The sequence below is a fragment of the Cyprinodon tularosa genome, unplaced genomic scaffold (genome assembly GCF_016077235.1).
Source record: "Cyprinodon tularosa strain WSP-4 unplaced genomic scaffold, ASM1607723v1 ctg167, whole genome shotgun sequence".
NCBI classification, from domain to species: Eukaryota; Metazoa; Chordata; class Actinopteri; order Cyprinodontiformes; family Cyprinodontidae; genus Cyprinodon; species Cyprinodon tularosa.
In genome coordinates, this window is record NW_024038504.1 from 973557 (window position 1) to 991334 (window position 17778).

Genomic DNA, 17778 nt, shown 5'->3' on the forward strand with positions numbered 1-17778 from the left:
CTCTAGTGTGAGATCAGAATCTAATTCTTTCTTGTCTCTGCCTCACAGGAATCCTGTCTCTTCATAAAAGCTCTGGATGAGCTTAACCTACTGTCTCCCCGTGAAAGCTCTGGATGAGCTTAACCTCCTGTCTCCTCGTGAAAGCTCTGGATGAGCTTGGCCACCTGTCTCCTCGTGAAAGCTCTGGATGAGCTTGGCCACCTGTCTCCTCGTGAAAGCTCTGGATGAGCTTGGCCACCTGTCTCCTCGTGAAAGCTCTGGATGAGCTTAACCTCCTGTTTCCCTGTGAAGCTCGGAAGAACTGTCTCTCTGGCAACCTGTCTCTGGCCTGCAGCTCTGGGAGAGTTGCATCATAGGAAGCCAGTCCCACGCCTGACGCTCTAGGAAAGTGAACCTGCTAATCTGCCCTGGTGAGCCAACCCAAGGATTCCTACGTGGATTTCCCCTGTTGTTCCCTACGGTGAGCTGGAAGCTCAGCCTGAAAGACTCTCCGTGTTTTCCCCTGCAGTGAGCTGGAAGCTCCAACCCAGGACTGCCATTCAACCCTAAGCTAGCAATGCTTAGCCTCACATGAACTCTGTTACCTACCATCTCCCTTTTCCAGCTCAGCCCCCAGTGAACCAGCCCCCCTGCCTGAATCAGTTCCAGTATTCATGTGCTTGTGTTCTAAATAAACTCTTTTGGACTTTTACCCAGTTCTCCCGTGTGTGTTCTGCATCTTGGGCTTGACTTAGAAAAAACCCATCATGACAGAACACTGCGGCCAAAACACAAGCCCAGCAGAACACCTCCGCCGGTGGATTAAGGAACGGGACGCTTAGATCCAAGGACAGACACAACCCTCCGTGAGTTTAACTCTAGTTTTGATTGTTTAAACCAACGTTTCTGGATTCTACGGACTTCGAGGGAATCATAAGATGGCGCCTGCTCAACTTCCGGTTCCGGAGCCAAACCCGCCCCCTAGGTCAGAACCAGTCCCGTCATTTCCGGTTTTCCGCCCGTCACTTCCTGAAAGGTTTTCTGGCATTCCTAGTCGATTAAACGGTTTTCTTTTTCAGTGCAAAATATTTCTTGAACTCTCCTCCTCTAGTTTTTCTAATGACAGGGAAAAAATAGACTTTATTATTTCACGATTATCCGGAAAAGCCCGCAAATGGGCAAAGACCTGTTTTTCTCCTGAATCCAGTATTTCTTCTACCTTTGAACGTTTTTTAAAGGAATTCTCTCTAGCCTTTTCTGACTCAACCAAATCTCAGGGTCTTGCTGATTTAAAACAGGGGAATAGAACTGTCAAAGATTTTATAATTGAATTCCGGGTCAGAGCCTCCACTTCCGGTTGGACTAATGCCATGCTCAAAAACATTTTCTTGAATGCTTTAAATGTTGAGATTAAAGATGAGCTGGCAAAAGTTGATGAACCTGCAACTTTGGAGGAACTCTTCTGTTTAGCTAGCTATCTGGATCACAGATTACGAACCAGAGTTAGGTGCAGATCTTGGAACCCAGTCCAGCTTAGTCCAGTCCAGTCCTTTCCGTTCCAGTTCAGTCCAGTCCGTTTCTGCCCAGCACCGTCCAGTTCAGCCCAGTTCTGTCCAGTCCTGTCCAGACCAGTCCAGCCCCATACAGTCCTGTACAGCCCTGTTCAGTCAACTTCCGTACAGTACTATCCAGTTCAGCCATCACCTACATGACCATCAGTTAGTACCATCCACTAAGAAACTTAAAATTATACCACAGCTCCATACCCGAACAGTCAGAGCACCTGAAATCCAAGAATCCGATCTCTGGAATTTTTTCTATGGGGATAGAGATGATCTCTTCCCCTTCTTATCACCTCGTTCATCTCCCAACCAACCAACTAGTTTAGCGTCTGAATCCACTAGCACACCTGCTTACCTTTTGTCTCAGTCAGTCTCCGCATCTATTGGCCCTGTTTCCATTAATTCCCGACGTAAGAAACGGCGTCGCTTTAAGCCAGCTCTGAGCCATCTAGAAACCCCTGAGTCAGTTCTTAGTCGTCTAGAGACCCCTGAGTCAGTTCTGTGCCGTCCAGAGACCCCTGAGCAGACTTTAGAAGAGGTGTCAGAATGTAGGGTGTGTGATTTGATTCTTCCTAGAGTCTATCTGCAGAAACCTCAGGCCTCCAAGAACTCCCTGCTGGCCCTTCAAGCCACCTCAGAGACCGAACATGAGCCCCCATGGGTGTTTTCTCCTGTCCCTGAGGGGGAACCACAGTCGATGGCCTCCCCTGTTCCTGAGGCGGATCCACAGTCGGTGAGTTCACATGTTCCTGAGGCGGATCCACAGTCGGTGGGTTCGCATGTTCCTGAGGCGGATCCACAGTCGGTGGGTTCGCATGTTCCTGAGGCGGATCCACGGTGGGTGGGTTCGCATTGTCCTGAGGCGGATCCACGGTCGGTGGGTTCGCATGTTCCTGAGGCGGATCCACGGTCGGTGGGTTCGCATGTTCCTGAGGCGGATCCACGGTCGGCGGGTTCGCATGTTCCTGAGGCGGATCCACGGTCGGTGGGTTCGCATGTCCCTGAGGTGGAGCCACAGTCGGTGGCCTCCCCAGTTCCTGAGACTGAACCACAGTCGGTGATCCCGCATGTTCCAGACCCGGAGCCGCAATCGGCGGGCTCCCCTGTTCCTGATTGGGAGCCGCAGTCGGCGGGCTCCCCTGTTCCTGATTGGGAGCCGCAGTCGGCGGGCTCCCCTGTTCCTGATTGGGAGTCGCAGTCGGCGGGCTCCCCTGTTCCTGATTGGGAGTCGCAGTCGGCGGGCTCCCCTGCTCCTGAACCGCAGTCGGCGGCCTCTTCAGAGCCTCCTCCAGAGCCACACTCGACGGTCTCTTCAGGGTCTCCTCCAGAGTCACTCTCGACGGTCTCCCCAGAGCCTCCCCCAGAACCGCAGTCGGCGGTCGCTACAGAGCCTGAGCGGTCGAGGAGGGGACGGGGTACCCCGTGGGGGTACCTGCTGAAGCTTGAGCGTCATCCTCCTGAGAAGCTGCTTCGCCTCCGGCCCCGCGGCAGACCTCCAGAGCGTCAGCTTCGCCTTCGGCCTCGCGGCAGACCTCCTGAGCGTCAGCTTCACCTCCGGCCCCTTGGCGGACCCCCTGGGCGTCAGCTTCGCCTCCGGTCCCGCGGCAGACCCTCGGAGCATAATCTCCACCGTCGAACCCATGGCATACCCCCAGAGTATCAGCGTCGCCTTCAACCCCGCTGCCGGCCACCTAAGACTCTGCTCCGTTGCCGGATGGTAGACCGGTCTCCTGAACTTCATCCGTGTCTCCGGCCCGGCGGGGGTCCCCCTAAGACGCTGCCCCACCTTCATCTCAACGGTCGACATCCTGAGCAGCAACTACGCCTCCGCCGTCGGCCCCACAGCAGGCCACCTGAGACTGTGTCCTGCAGCCGGCCCCACGGCAGGCCACCTGAGACTGTGTCCTGCAGCCGGCCCCACGGCAGGCCACCTGAGACTGTGTCCTGCAGCCGGCCCCACGGCAGGCCACCTGAGACTGTGTCCCGCCGCCGGTCCCTCGGCCGGTCACCTGAGACTGTGTCCCGCCGCCGGTCCCTCGGCCGGCCACCAGAGACTGTGTCCCGCCGCCGGTCCCTCGGCCGGCCACCAGAGACTTTGCCCAAGAGGGTTTTTGGGTTTTCTTTTGTGTTCATCCACCATAAGTGGATCGTTTTTTGTTCTGGATTCTGGTTTTGTTTTCTGCCCTCTTGGCCTGTTTCCACCTTCGCCCACCCTGGGTGGGTTGTTTTTTGTTTGTTGGACCTCTTTTTCTGTTGGTTCTAGCCCTCCTTGCCCTAGTGCCCCCGCCGCCCGCCCTGGGTGGGTTGTTTTTTGTTTTCTGGACTCTGTTTTTTGTTTCTGGCCCTCCTCACCCTAGTGCCCCCTCCGCCCGCCCTTGGTGGGTTGTTTTTTGGACTTTTTTTTTTCAGGGGGCGTCTGGAATCCGCCCTTGAGGGGGGGGCTCTGTTGGGGTCCTCAGGCTTGCCCACCAGAGGGTGCCGAGGATCCTCTTCTGCTCTCTTTTGTCTCTTTCTCTTAGGGCTGGAGTCACGGTCAGGTTCTGGAGATTACCCTCTGCCTCCAGCAGAGTGCGCCGTGGGTCCTCCTGAGCTGAGCCTCTCACACACCTGTGGCTGATCTGGTAATCAGGAGGACCACAGTATTTAAGCTACCTTCAGACCTGGATTCCACGCCGCAGTGTTGATCTTAGTTGGTTAGCTTCCTGAGCCTTTGTTACAGAAGATTCTTTGTTATCTCTAGTGTGAGATCAGAATCTAATTCTTCCTTGTCTCTGCCTCACAGGAATCCTGTCTCTTCGTGAAAGCTCTGGATGAGCTTAACCTACTGTCTCCCCGTGAAAGCTCTGGATGAGCTTAACCTCCTGTCTCCTCGTGAAAGCTCTGGATGAGCTTGGCCACCTGTCTCCTCGTGAAAGCTCTGGATGAGCTTGGCCACCTGTCTCCTCGTGAAAGCTCTGGATGAGCTTGGCCACCTGTCTCCTCGTGAAAGCTCTGGATGAGCTTAACCTCCTGTTTCCCTGTGAAGCTCGGAAGAACTGTCTCTCTGGCAACCTGTCTCTGGCCTGCAGCTCTGGGAGAGTTGCATCATAGGAAGCCAGTCCCACGCCTGACGCTCTAGGAAAGTGAACCTGCTAATCTGCCCTGGTGAGCCAACCCAAGGATTCCTACGTGGATTTCCCCTGTTGTTCCCTACGGTGAGCTGGAAGCTCAGCCTGAAAGACTCTGTGTTTTCCCCTGCAGTGAGCTGGAAGCTCCAACCCAGGACTGCCATTCAACCCTAAGCTAGCAATGCTTAGCCTCACATGAACTCTGTTACCTACCATCTCCCTTTTCCAGCTCAGCCCCCAGTGAACCAGCCCCCCTGCCTGAATCAGTTCCAGTATTCATGTGCTTGTGTTCTAAATAAACTCTTTTGGACTTTTACCCAGTTCTCCCGTGTGTGTTCTGCATCTTGGGCTTGACTTAGAAAAAACCCATCATGACAGTTTGGCTTTTCCCAATGGTCCATCTTAAAGCCCCTCCTATTGCTCCCTATTTAATATTGACTTGCTAGCTCTACCTCTGGCCTGTACTTTTGTCACGCCCCGAAATTTACATACAGACCAGCCCACTAGTTCACGGCCCAAGAATATGAAAGAGGTTGATATAAGACACCAGTTTAGCTGTTTAGCCTACAGTTGGGTTTACATCTACAAGAATTGCAAAGCAGGCAGATTCTCTATTGAAAATGAGCCAGGACCAATGTTACACACCCTATTCAGAGACCTTAAGAACCAGCACCAAATACCTTATATAATCATTATATGACCCCTTTAAAGTACTTCTTTAACTCTATACATCTTTGTATAGTTTAGCACCAAAATATTACATTCTTTTGTATCAACCGCCCAAACCTCTAAGGTCTTCTGGCTTAAGTCTACTCTACATACCCTGAAACAGTACCAAATATGGTTAGGCAGTGTGTAGTTCTCACGCTCCACTAAACTTCAAGAAAACTACAAAAGAAAACTCTCGGCTGTTTTAGATTAAGAAGATATTTGTTTGTAGTGGCCATTGACTGTTACATAAACATCATTACTTAAGTTTAAGTAAACATTCCTTTCTCTTTTTAATCAACCATTTTATCTTTCTATTATTAACAGTCTTACTTTGATTATTAACTTTTAATTTGTGTTGCCTCTTTGCCAGTGCAATATGCTTTTCTTTTTCTCTTTTAGAGCACTTTAAATTGCCCTGCCAGTGAAATGTGCTTAATAAACTTGACTTGCCTAACAGATATTTATAGGACGAAGAGAAGTTTAAATCTGTTTCTTTTTAGGAAAATTGAGTCACTTTTACTAACTGTCTGAAACTACTGTGTAATGGTGTAAACTAATTTTAATCTCAAATATGAATCAGTATGCTTGTAGTCAGATTAATCTTCTGATATAGCATTGAGTGCAATGTATTGGATCTGAGTAAAGCAAACTGTCCTGGACCTGTAGTTATTATCGCTCAGGATAGAAATGCTGCACACCACAGAAATTTGTCTCTTTTAACAAACTTCATTGGCTTCAGTCTGCCCCTATTTGATTCCTCATAAATATTCTTATTTAGATGTATTCTTTCATTTTTTAATCATATTTTGTTCTGTCTTTCTCCTATTTTCTTTTGTCTTTTCCTTTTAATCATCGAGTTATAAAAGTTCAAGCCTAAGCTCAATATACAAAGGCAAAAAAAAGATATAAAAAAAATGCAGTATAAAAGCAGAGAAAACATGAAGATCCTGAGTGATTGGTGTGTTATGGGTACTAGGATCTGGGAGAAAGGTGGAATAAGGAGATAAGGCAAAGATGACAGAGAAGGGTGATGGCATATCTGGAACTGATACATAGATATACAGGAAAGCATGGTGGCTGGCAGTACAGTCTCTTCTGTGGCGACTCTGGCAAACAGATCAGATATGATGTTATCAGGACTGAGACTGACACAAGACCTGCTAATCAAACCACTTTTGCCAGCTCAGACCGATCCAGCTTTTTTACCCGAGTCACCCACGAAGAAGAGGAGAAGGCAGGAGAGCCAGACTTCTATATGTATGCACAGATACCTTAATTAATTTAGCAGATTTTGAACAGATATGTAGTGTGCATACAAGCATCACTGAGAATGTGAAAAACCTCTGAAGGCACCTAGTGAATCAAAAAAGCTAAATCCATCAACCTCTAATAGAGGAAAAAGAACAAACGCCAAGGCTGATTATTCCTTCAGCAGTAGAGAAAAGAATATGTCTGCATGTGACTATCTCTGCAGAATACTAATGCAGCTAATGGATAGTTATACCACACCCTGGCTGCCAACAACACCCAGCATACCAGAGTTGTCCAACAGTAAAGCTGGACAAAGAGGAAAGGACAAGAGCAAAAGGAAAATATCAATTCTACAATGAAATAAATGAAATTCTCTTCCCCCTTTAAAACTCCATGACCACTTGGGTTTCAAATGTGCTTGCAAGGACAAACCAAAGATCCTTGTGACACCAATGAGTTTCAACCCTAGGCTCCATACGTGCACCAATGCTTTTTGTCATACCAGTCCTCTGAGATGCAGGTTAATTAAAAATATGATGATTCCTCACCTCTTTTACATATTTCCATGTTTGCTGTGTCCATCCATGCGATCCCCCTTCTCACTGTTTCTCCTTCTCCCTGCTGTAGAATCTGTGACCTTGCCAGAGACTAAAAAAGTCCTGGCTATTGATTTTAATTAAATCTGCTTGTCCCATCACAGCGTTATAGTTATACGCTGGAGAAAATAGCTCAGTGACTTGTTATGGAAAGAAAGGACAGTATAGAAAGCAATGGTCGAAGAAGATGTCTTTAGCTCATTTAGGAGCCACAGATTCATAGACAAAAGGCACAAATATTTACAACATATGCACATCGGTTTCTGGTTATGTTAGAAGTCCGCACTCCTGCTCTCAACCTGCCAATTTGTTTTATCTAAATGGTTTTTTTCCTGTGCCTCTTCACTTGCCCATCTATTGACGTGGCACAGAGGTGTCGTTGCTTAACAGAAGGAAAAAAAATAAAAGGAGAATCTCTCCTGGTATAAAAACACACTCACACCAAGTTTTACATTTTAGTGATTACAGAAACAAATTAACAGTGTGGTGCACAGAGAAACAACAGCACACACTGGCCCCGTATGTGAGCCACATCAAGTTCATTTCTTTTGCAGCAAGCTGTGGAACAAGTTAACCTCCAGAGCATCACCTAAGAGTCACGCAGAATACAAAGACACAAGGAGTGGAGGAAAATACAGAGTAAAATAAGATGCAAATGCAGAAAGTGGAAGACAAGCAGAAACAGAAACAAGTGAAAAGACAAAGTCAAAGATAAAGAGGCACTTTCTTGTAGAGCTGGCTAGCAACCTTTAGACATGTCTCAGTTTTATGCCATGTTTTCTTTTTTGTTTTGAAAATATATTACAAAAAAACTCCTGCTTTGATTCTGATGGTGCAATGATGAAGGCTTATAAATTGGTGGCTTTTATACAGGAGACATTTTGTCCGTATTTTGAAATCATTCAGGCGTAGAGGGCATGCCAATCTAGGCTGCTCTGAGTGCTTTCACTGACAGAGGCAGAAAGTTGCAGGACTAAAGTCGCGGTGCCTAAAAACAAAACACCTACACGCGCTAGCAGAACCCCTTTTAATTTTCCATAGCACCATTGTCCCTTTAGGCCTGTCATCCCATCAACGTTTAGGAAGGTTAAAAGTCTGGGTGCACCCATAAAGCTTTCAACCGTCACACATTCATACTCTCTGAAAACAAAGAGTATGTCCTTTTGGCAAACACTTTGTCCTGGGTAACATGTTTGGTCTGTACCACACCAAAAATTAAAGAGGCATGTTTTTCCTGCGCTCTTAAATGAAACCAAATGTTTGGTGCTTTGTTTTTAAAGCAAAGCTTTGTGCCTTTTACTTGCGTACTAAGTCAAGCAGAAAAACAGATTTTGAATCACCTAAGGAGTTCATATCAACATGTGGAAGTAAGGACATGCATGTTTATGTGCATGATGGTGTGCATACATATTCCAGGAGCATCCACTTTTTTTGGATGCAAATCAAGTTGAAACAAAGCTTTCTGGAAACACAGTTACTAGGCAACCTGTGCTGGCTTTGTACTTTGGTTTGGCCGCTACTGTATATATTGTATTTGGTGGTAAAATGTATTATTTGACTACAGCTTAGTAAATCTGCCCTTTAAATTTGTAAAACTATTGACACCCCTTGGAAATGTGTACCTACTCACATGAAAAATCCCAAAACTGTAAGCAAATTTATTGGAATTGTGTGTATAAGATCCCCCTAATGAAGTAAACATCTGTAATTCATGGCTATGAAAGTTAGAAATATTAAAAATATATGCATTGCATTTGTAAAAAGCTTTTTTTTTCTTTTTTTAACTGCTATACCTATAAATACAAGATACTGCAACAAACTAGCTTTCTGTTCTGTAACATTTTTGGAGAGCAGGGAGAAAGGTTAGGCTTAAACAAAGTCTTCTTGTCCTACTTTACAGAGGTATGCTGCTTTGTATTTGTGCTCTCTGTATTTAACACTTACTTATTCATATTTAGATAGGTTAACACATTTTTTTCATGTTTGCATTGTAGGACATAAAACAAGTGTGTTAAAGTAACTAAATATGATTAAGTATATGGCAAAAACCTTTGCATTATTTTTTCTGTCTCAAAATGATTGGCTCAAAGCAATTAAAATAAAATCAGGTGTATTTTTGTTGTCGGCTTCATTGTGTCATCATATTGACTGAGGTCTGAAGGGGCAAAGTAAGAAAATAACCATAGGGCAGGGGCTGCAGACAAGCGGCTCCGCAGTTGCATGCTGCTCTTTAGCGCCCCCCTTGTGGCCCCCTGGAGTTTTTTCAAAAATGTATGAAAAATTTAATATTTTTTAGCTTTGTTTATTTTAATATGGTGTGCAGGAGGTCAAACCAACATTCATATGTTTTCCAAGGCTGGGAACCTTTGTATAATAAATAGATTTAAACAATAAATGTAAACAGAGATCAGTGGTCATAATCTGCAACACAGGTTTCAGCGTGGCAGGGTGCCAGGCAAACAAGGCAGTGATTGTGTGTTGGACCACTGATCCCAAAGGGAAAAAAAGGAAGATAGCTGATGAGAACAGAGGATTCAAAGAATGGACTGAATCATTTGCTTTTATTATCAATGCGGATGGATTGCCTGCATTTTTGCTTTGTTATAAGAGTTTGTCAAAAAATAAAAAGAGTAATATGAAAAGGCATTTCTGGGGAAGGTATGCTCAATATAAAGCCAATCACAAGGTTAGGAGTGAGTGAAAAAGCACTGTTGCAGAACTTCTGGATAAATTAGCGGAGCACAGAGATATATTTAAGACATGAATTGCATCTCCAAGCTCCACTAGTGCTGCTAGTTTTGTTGTAAGCATGCAAAACCTTTCACAGATCGAACAGGTAGCGCTCTGATGCAGGCACAGTATGTGAATTTTCTTCAATGCTGGTGATGCAGGATCTGAGATTTTGGGGTTAGAGAGCTCTGCTCTGCTGGATATCAGTTCCTGCTTGGCCCCCCATGTCTCAATCAGCTTCTCCCAACAGAAACTCGCCCACCATAGAAAGATTCCTTTATCGGGTTTCTTACATTTCATCAATGCAACAAAACCTGAACCATGTGGTGAAGCAGCACGCAATGAATTCCACGCGGTGAGAGCCTTCCCTGCTCCTGCCTCACCTCTCGCTACTATGTGACATTGTGAGGATAAACATTTAATCCATCCATCCGTTTTCTGTCATGCCTTTTCCCAGCAGTGGTTGCTAGAGGTGCTGGTGCCTATCTCCATGCTGTCTACGGTGGAGAGGGACACACCCTGGACAGGTCGCTAGTTAAACATTTAATCATGAATACCAATTATATATATAAGCCCACGTAGTCCTTTTTTATAGTGGGCTAATACACTTAGAGCCCATGTTGTCATACAAGGCTTATAGAAGACTTTTACAGTTTTGCGACTCCAGACAAATTTGTTTTTTTGGTCCAATGGGGCTCTTTGAGCAGTTTGGCTTGCTGAACCCCTGCCATAGGGGATTAATACCAATGCTTGGATCTTCTATCCAGCAGCCATAAGCATTTGCAGGAAACAACAACAGTTGTAACTTATGGACTCCTCTGTAACAAGGAAGCTAAAACTTGCCCACCTGTGGAGACACCATACCGTTTGCAGCTTTCTAAGGTCAGAAACAACCCTCTGATGAGACTGAAACATGAGCACGTAAAAGACACTCACTTGATGGTGGCATCAAAACACCCAGGTGTTCTTCCATCATGTGGCTATTTTACCCGCTGCCTATTGTTAGAGGCACAGCAGAGAGCTGTTATCTTCAGCCCTCGGTGTTAGCTCTGATATTCATGTATTGCTGGGGAATTTCATTAGCTGATCTGTCACAGGATTGGCAGCTTTTAAACCTCAATGAATTTCAAGGTGAGTTCACCAAATCAGCTCGGTCAATATCAGATGATACCCGCAGCGCTTTTCCTGAGCTTATATTATGCAGCTGACATAAAGTGAAAAAGTTATTTCCATAAAAACTGAGAGCAGTCATAAATCGTGGACGCCCATCTAACACCAGAAAGAATTAGTTGCTTCTGTATATCTTATAAAGATTGTATCTCTTTTTGTAAATATCTGTAGCACACATTCTTGATGTCATCTTGTAAGTAATTATCCTACATTTCTAAAAAAGTATTTTTTTTTCTATGGTGTTTTTTACTGCTTTCATTTTCAAATTTTATATTTTTGTTTCTACCTTTATACTTTCATTGCCTATTTTCTTTGGTATTGACACGTCTCATTATCCTCCATGCTCAAATATAAAAATCAACATACACACATATTATTACACACAAGCATTTACCATAGTTACCATAGTTATGCCATAGACTTTGACTGGGCTACTCCCAGACGCCATATTTTCTTTGTTGAGCCACTCTGAGGTCAGCCGAATAGTGTGCTTTGGATCATTGACCTGATGAACCACTGAAGTGTGCTTATGCTCATGTCACATCTGTCAGTCATGTATTCTCATTCAGTTCTATATCGATGCTTAAAATGTTTTACCAGTAGTTAAATATCTTTCGAATCAACTGTTTTAATTTGATGACAAAATGATCCTGAATACATTTTAATTGACTTTTATAAAAAAAAAATTCTGTGTGTAGTTGTAATGTTTTAATGTAACATGTCTTGGTAATAAATTTTATCTTATCTAATCTAATCAAAAAAGCCTTAATAAAGAGATAAGTCCTATGTACTTTACCTGGTCATAATGTTGAGCTTAATCTCTCCTTAATAAAACTGTCTAATACGGCATTTAGTACTACACAAAAATAATATGAACTTCCATTAAAACATGAGTGAGCACTAGACTATATGTAACTCAAACTTCTAATCTCTTTCATGCTGAATCTGATTGAAATTCCTGAGATGTACAGCATGCAAACATTCACATGGGATGCTTTTATCACCACCTAGGAAGCACACTGAGAGGAAATTGAAAGAGGATTTACAGCAGCAGCTCTAACTGGTATTCTCAGAGATAGTGACAATGAGGAAAATATCCAGTGAATAAATAAATCTAGCTTGCTTCTCTAAAATATCTCCTCACTAACTCTCCACTGTAGTTTGCCTTCACAAATATGAGTTTTGAAAGCTATTGTTTATGAATGCATACATGCATATACTTAAAGTCATATTTAAATATGAATATAAATTATAAATAGTTTTATTTTGTATGTTTTATCTAGACAGCTAGAATGGTGGTAGTGCCGGAAAGTGCCAGTAGAGGGCCACATAATTAAGTGATAGGTGACCTTTGGAAGAGAATCACAAGAAAAACAAAAGAAAAAAACACTATATGCTTAAAAAATAAAATTGAATCATTCAATAGGCATTACTTTTTTTAAGAGTAACAGTTAAAAGCTAATTGTTAAGGGTTGAAAAAAAAGATTTAGGGTGAAAAATAGAGGAGGATGCACTTGAAAGCCTCTTAAAGTACTTATAGGTAAGATCCTGTGATAAAGCAAAAGCCCACAGACCATCCCACAGGGGCTTCACCTAAAAGAAACATGCTGGGTCTGATGGTACCCAATCCCCTACGTCCTGTGGGGCACAGGGGCAATTAGCAAAGAGCAGATGATCATTGTGCCCTCACCAGAGTGGCACCAAAGCTCCCCTATGGGGCAACCTGGCAGGTGCAGCTTAGTCTGGAAAAAAGGAGGGGGACCAGAGAAAGTACAGGCAGCCATCAAAACAACATAAAATCAAAAACAGCAAAGTGATGATCTCAGCGTTAAGCCCTCCCATGAGAGACAAATGGTAACGTAGGGAGGAGATGAGCGGGCGGCGGACCCTGTGTGAGAGCGTGTTTAAGGCAGTAGAAACATGAGACCATCCACCTATAATTGTGTGATGCAGCATTTCCCAAAGTGCAACATTATACTCCTATTACATTATCGACAGCATGTGTGTGTACAAGAGTGTGGAATGGAACAGACAGACTGGCGCCAGAGAAGGTCGTTATAATAACAGATAAGTGCCCAGAGACAAAAGATGTATGTACAGACACATTAATATGCTTACAATAGATCAGTAATCATGTGGTGCACAACAGCTCAGCAATGGTGGAGGAATAATAATTATTTATGTTCCTAATTCTAGAATTCCACCCAAAATGTATACAAAATGTGTGATTTCATTGTTGCACTTTGTTTTGAGTGTGGTTTGTTTTTGCCAATTAAGTCATTGATGCCTAAAGTATGTGATTATATATTAAAAAAAAAATAAGATGAGAGCATCGCCTGATCTCACAATGAGTCAACCTTGTTTCACAGACAAAACTGATCTCAGATCAAGCACCAACATTGACACTACAGTGTCTGGGTGGAGAATAGGGCAACTGTGTGATGAGCTCATTCTTTTGGAGAATTTACTCAGAGAAGGGAAATCAAACTCACATGACAAGCTCTGAAATCGCTTTTTAAATCATTCACAGCAATGAGGTCACCTTTTACACCATCTCATTGTTCAGAGAGGCTCTCTTTTGTAGAAAATAACCAGCAAAGTGAGTAATGCAACATCAACAAGTAAATTGTTGGGGCCAAAGGCTTTTAACTATTTAGTTATTCAGCAACAGAAGTAATACAATATAATAATCATTCAAGTCTGTAAAAAAATGTTATGTGAAAGACTGTAAAGTAGAAACAAATGCATGTTCTGTAATGATCTTGGCGCTGATGGCTGGCTTGATTCCTCATTTCATTCACCTGTCTAGCTCTGCCCCGTTTCTCATCACTGCTAATCGATCCACCTCCTCCTGCTACTACTTAAACTCCTTGTTCCCAGCCATCAGTGCCACATTATTCTTAAGCCTTTGGTGTTGAGAGTTCTCTAGCGTTTCCATAGTGTTCTGATTGCCTGATCTGTTTATGTATATAAACCTTTTAGCTTGCCTGCCCCTGTCTGATCTGTTTGCCTGGCCTGTCTCTGGACTCCTGTTTGATTCATCCGTGGACTGAACTTGGATCTGCCTCTTGGATTTCAACCTGTGGATTATCCTGTCTTCCTTCGTCTGCTTCAGTAGCCTTCTAGGCTTCCGCGTCTGGAACTCTCTGGCAGCGTCCGCTGTGTGTATTTAATGCAAGGGGACAGGCCTATTCTGAAGGCAGCTGTATGACAACACAAGGCTGCACTTTTAAATATACCTAAAAATGTTGAAACAAAGGAATATTGAAACCAAAATCTAATATTAAATCTAAGTGCTTAGAAGACAACTGGGGAATTATCTGTACATGGTCTTTAAATTAAGGATAATTCATAAGGAACCCAAAAATTGGAAAAGAATCCAAACAGTCTCTGCCTCCTGACATTTGTTTTCCTGTCATTCTGAATTTGCATTTGCTGTATAACCATTAAGCCATAGATTCAAACCAATGGCATGTTTTTAACTATCTTTTTTGTGTTCAACTTTTACACACTTTTTATTAAAATGTGCACCATGATGTTTATTAATATTTTTTTGTCGGTTTAACCTAGGTTTGACCTAACAATTAGATTTCTTTTTTAACTCTTGAAAATGCCCCACTCTGAATAAAGAGCACCTAAAACTCTCATAATACGTAAGACTTTAAACATAAAAGTAAACCACAAGCTACACAAAAGCAAACCTTCATGTTTAAAGTAGAATTTCAAGTTGCCAATTTCACCAAATGCATAGCCTGGACAAAAACCCTCACACATGGATAAGAAATGCAAACTAGAATCCAGACACCTTGAATGAAGCTCATCTTTCTTTTACGACCACTCTCAAACTGCCCGTGTAATTAGGGTGGCCAGATTTCCTGATTTTGTGCAGTAAAGTGCCAAAATCTTTACTTCTCTCCTGCCATCCCAAAACATTTAAATAATATACCACATTTGACTGGGTCAAATAGAAGAAAATGTTTTTTTTTTTAAAAGGAAATCACATGGGCTTTACTGAAGTGCATAGAAAGCAGAACTACAGTCATTGTCACAGAGCTGTGCCATTTCCCCACGTCATGATTAACCTGCACATGATGTTTTGAAAACAGAAAAGTGTTTACATAAAAAATCTACTGGTACTTTTAAATGAAAATAAAATAAAGCATCACCAAATACTGCAGGAAGGTTTATAACCCGGTGTGGATCAGTGACTGGTGACTCTCAGTAAGCTTTTTGTGAAGTTTGCATAAATAATTTTTCAGTTTGATATAAAGGGAGCACAAAGTAAAGAAAAATGGGAAAAGTTAGCCACAAAAGAAACACACAGCGGAAAAAGCAGAGGCAGTCCTGCATTGTCCCTCATCTAGTGGTCCGCTAAGTTTTGGTCACCAGAAGAACACAATCTGGTCATTTTAATGGTCTGGAACCAAACTGGTTTGTACATTTTAACATTTGAACAAAAATTTTTGTTGCATGTGTACAACAAGCCCACTTATTGCCCAAAATGCATTATTGCCCCTTATCTCGAAAAAAGAATGCTGATATTTTCTTCTTTTACAGAAATAAAGACATAATTTAACCTTAAAGCCAAACTTAAACACCTTCCAAAGATCAACTTTAAAAATGCATGTTTTGCCCATCACTGATCAGTAAAACTATATTCATTCACACTCCTATTTCCCTCCTTCCCTCTTCCTGCGTGCTCATCTCCCTCTGATCCTCCCTGAGGGCCCTGCAGAAAGATGCCAGCTTGTCTCCCCACATTTCCCTTGGCTCAGAGGGAGCAGCTGGGGGCCTGGCTGCCCTGTCTGCTTCCATACACCTCAGTATATCACAGATACACATGCACACGCCTCACGTTCACAGCTTGCAGCAGGGCTGGTGTCACCACATGAGGGCCAGGGGTAGCAGCTCCCACCGAAGGGAAGGACGAATGGAAAAGAGGAGGGTGGGGTGGAAAGAAGAGAAGCATGGATGGGCACTTGGGCTCTCAGACAGCCAGATGTTGCCAATTAACTTCTCCGGCCGCCACGGGGCTGTAGGGAGTGAAGTCTGGCACCTGTACCATCCTATCCCCCGCCCAAACACACCATTTCTTGTGTTGAAGGTAGTAGTATTTATGTGAGCAGCCTGCACAGAAGATGAGTTTAGGGCCACATCTCTCCTAAGAGCTTGATTTTGAAATACAAAGACACCTGGTCTATGGTACACTAACTGCTTAACTGTTCTGACCTTTGCCTGAATTATCCTCAATTCATTACTTTTCAGTCTCAAAAGAGACCGAAAAAAAGTCAATTCAATGGCAGGAAAAAAGGAGCGAAGAAATCTAAATATATAATACGAAGGAACCAATTTTTCTTTCATCCAATTGGAGTAATCTAAGCTAGTTCACATCCTTCAACACATTTAACCTGGATGTTGTGGATAGACCAATGTAAAATAGAGTGTTTTATTGAAGTTAAAAAAAGCACTAAATTCTATGTTTATGAAAGATTGAAAATTGCTGCATGTATTTACAGTCTGCTGCCTAAATCAATATTTTGTAGAACCAGTTTTTGATGCAATTTTAACCACTGATATTTTTTTATTTGTCCCAAGGAGTTTAGTGGATACAGACAATGATAATATGGTCCTTTCTTCTTTGCATATAAACACTAGTTAAACTAAATAGGTTGTCAAATGTCTGAACTGCTATTCGGTGTTTTACAAAGATTGTAAACAAGATTTATGTCTACTTTTTGATTGGGCAATTTTCACATTTGATTTTTTTTCTTCTGTTGGACGGTTTTCCACTCTCCAAGTCTGAGGTCTTATGCAGCTTTAAAGATGGTTTTCCCTCAGAATTGCTCAGTGTTTAGGACTTTCTTTCTCACCATCTGACCAGATTTGCTCTCCCTTCTAAATAAACGTATCTTATGGTTTTGGATGGTTTCAAAATTGAGGAAGTCTAAAGAAAAATGTGCCTTTACCATTGAAATATTTGATTGTAATATGAGAAAGGATTTCCAATAGCTCTGCACATTTACAGATTCTTGGATGTGTGTACATGCTGTCAGGCTGTGTTTGTGATTAAAATAGACAGGAGGAATTACAGGCTATTACAGAAGAGAGCCTATGCCCTCAGCAGCCAGAGCCTCACTTCCCTTAAAGGCTTATGGTTCTCAAAAAGGCAGCCTATTATTCCCCCCACAGCACACAGCTGCCTGCCGAATGTCAAAGATATAAATATATAAAACAAGCATATATCTACACTGAGATGTAGTGGACCTATTTTACAGTTTTATTTGAAAACAAAGTGCTTGCCATTTGTGAGGGAAAAAAGGGTTTGTCTAGTTTGATAGACTGTTTTCTCAAAGAACAAACAACTATTTTCTGTTATAGTGATGACCCAATTGACATAAAAAGAGAGCAAAAGACAAAAAATTAAAGGATTGAATTTAATTTATCATGCCAGCAACCTGACACTGGCGTGTGAAGAGTGGAAAGTATTCAACCTCTTACAAATCTCTTCTGTTTTTGCTTAACCTCTCCAAACCCACTGGATCGCCGGTGACTGTTTTTATACCGTTGCAACTAATAACTCAGAATGCATGAAAATTACAAAGGTAGCAGTTTTACAAATATAGACATGTTAGACATCGATGGAAAATTTAGAATCTCCAAAATTCAATTAAG

General features: G+C 42.9%; 1 protein-coding gene across 2 annotated transcripts in view; it reads right to left on the reverse strand.

Annotated features, from left to right (window-relative positions):
• agbl4 (ATP/GTP binding protein-like 4) overlaps positions 1-17778 on the reverse strand; it is a 424654-nt gene that overhangs the window by 194429 nt on the left and 212447 nt on the right. The window lies entirely within an intron of this gene.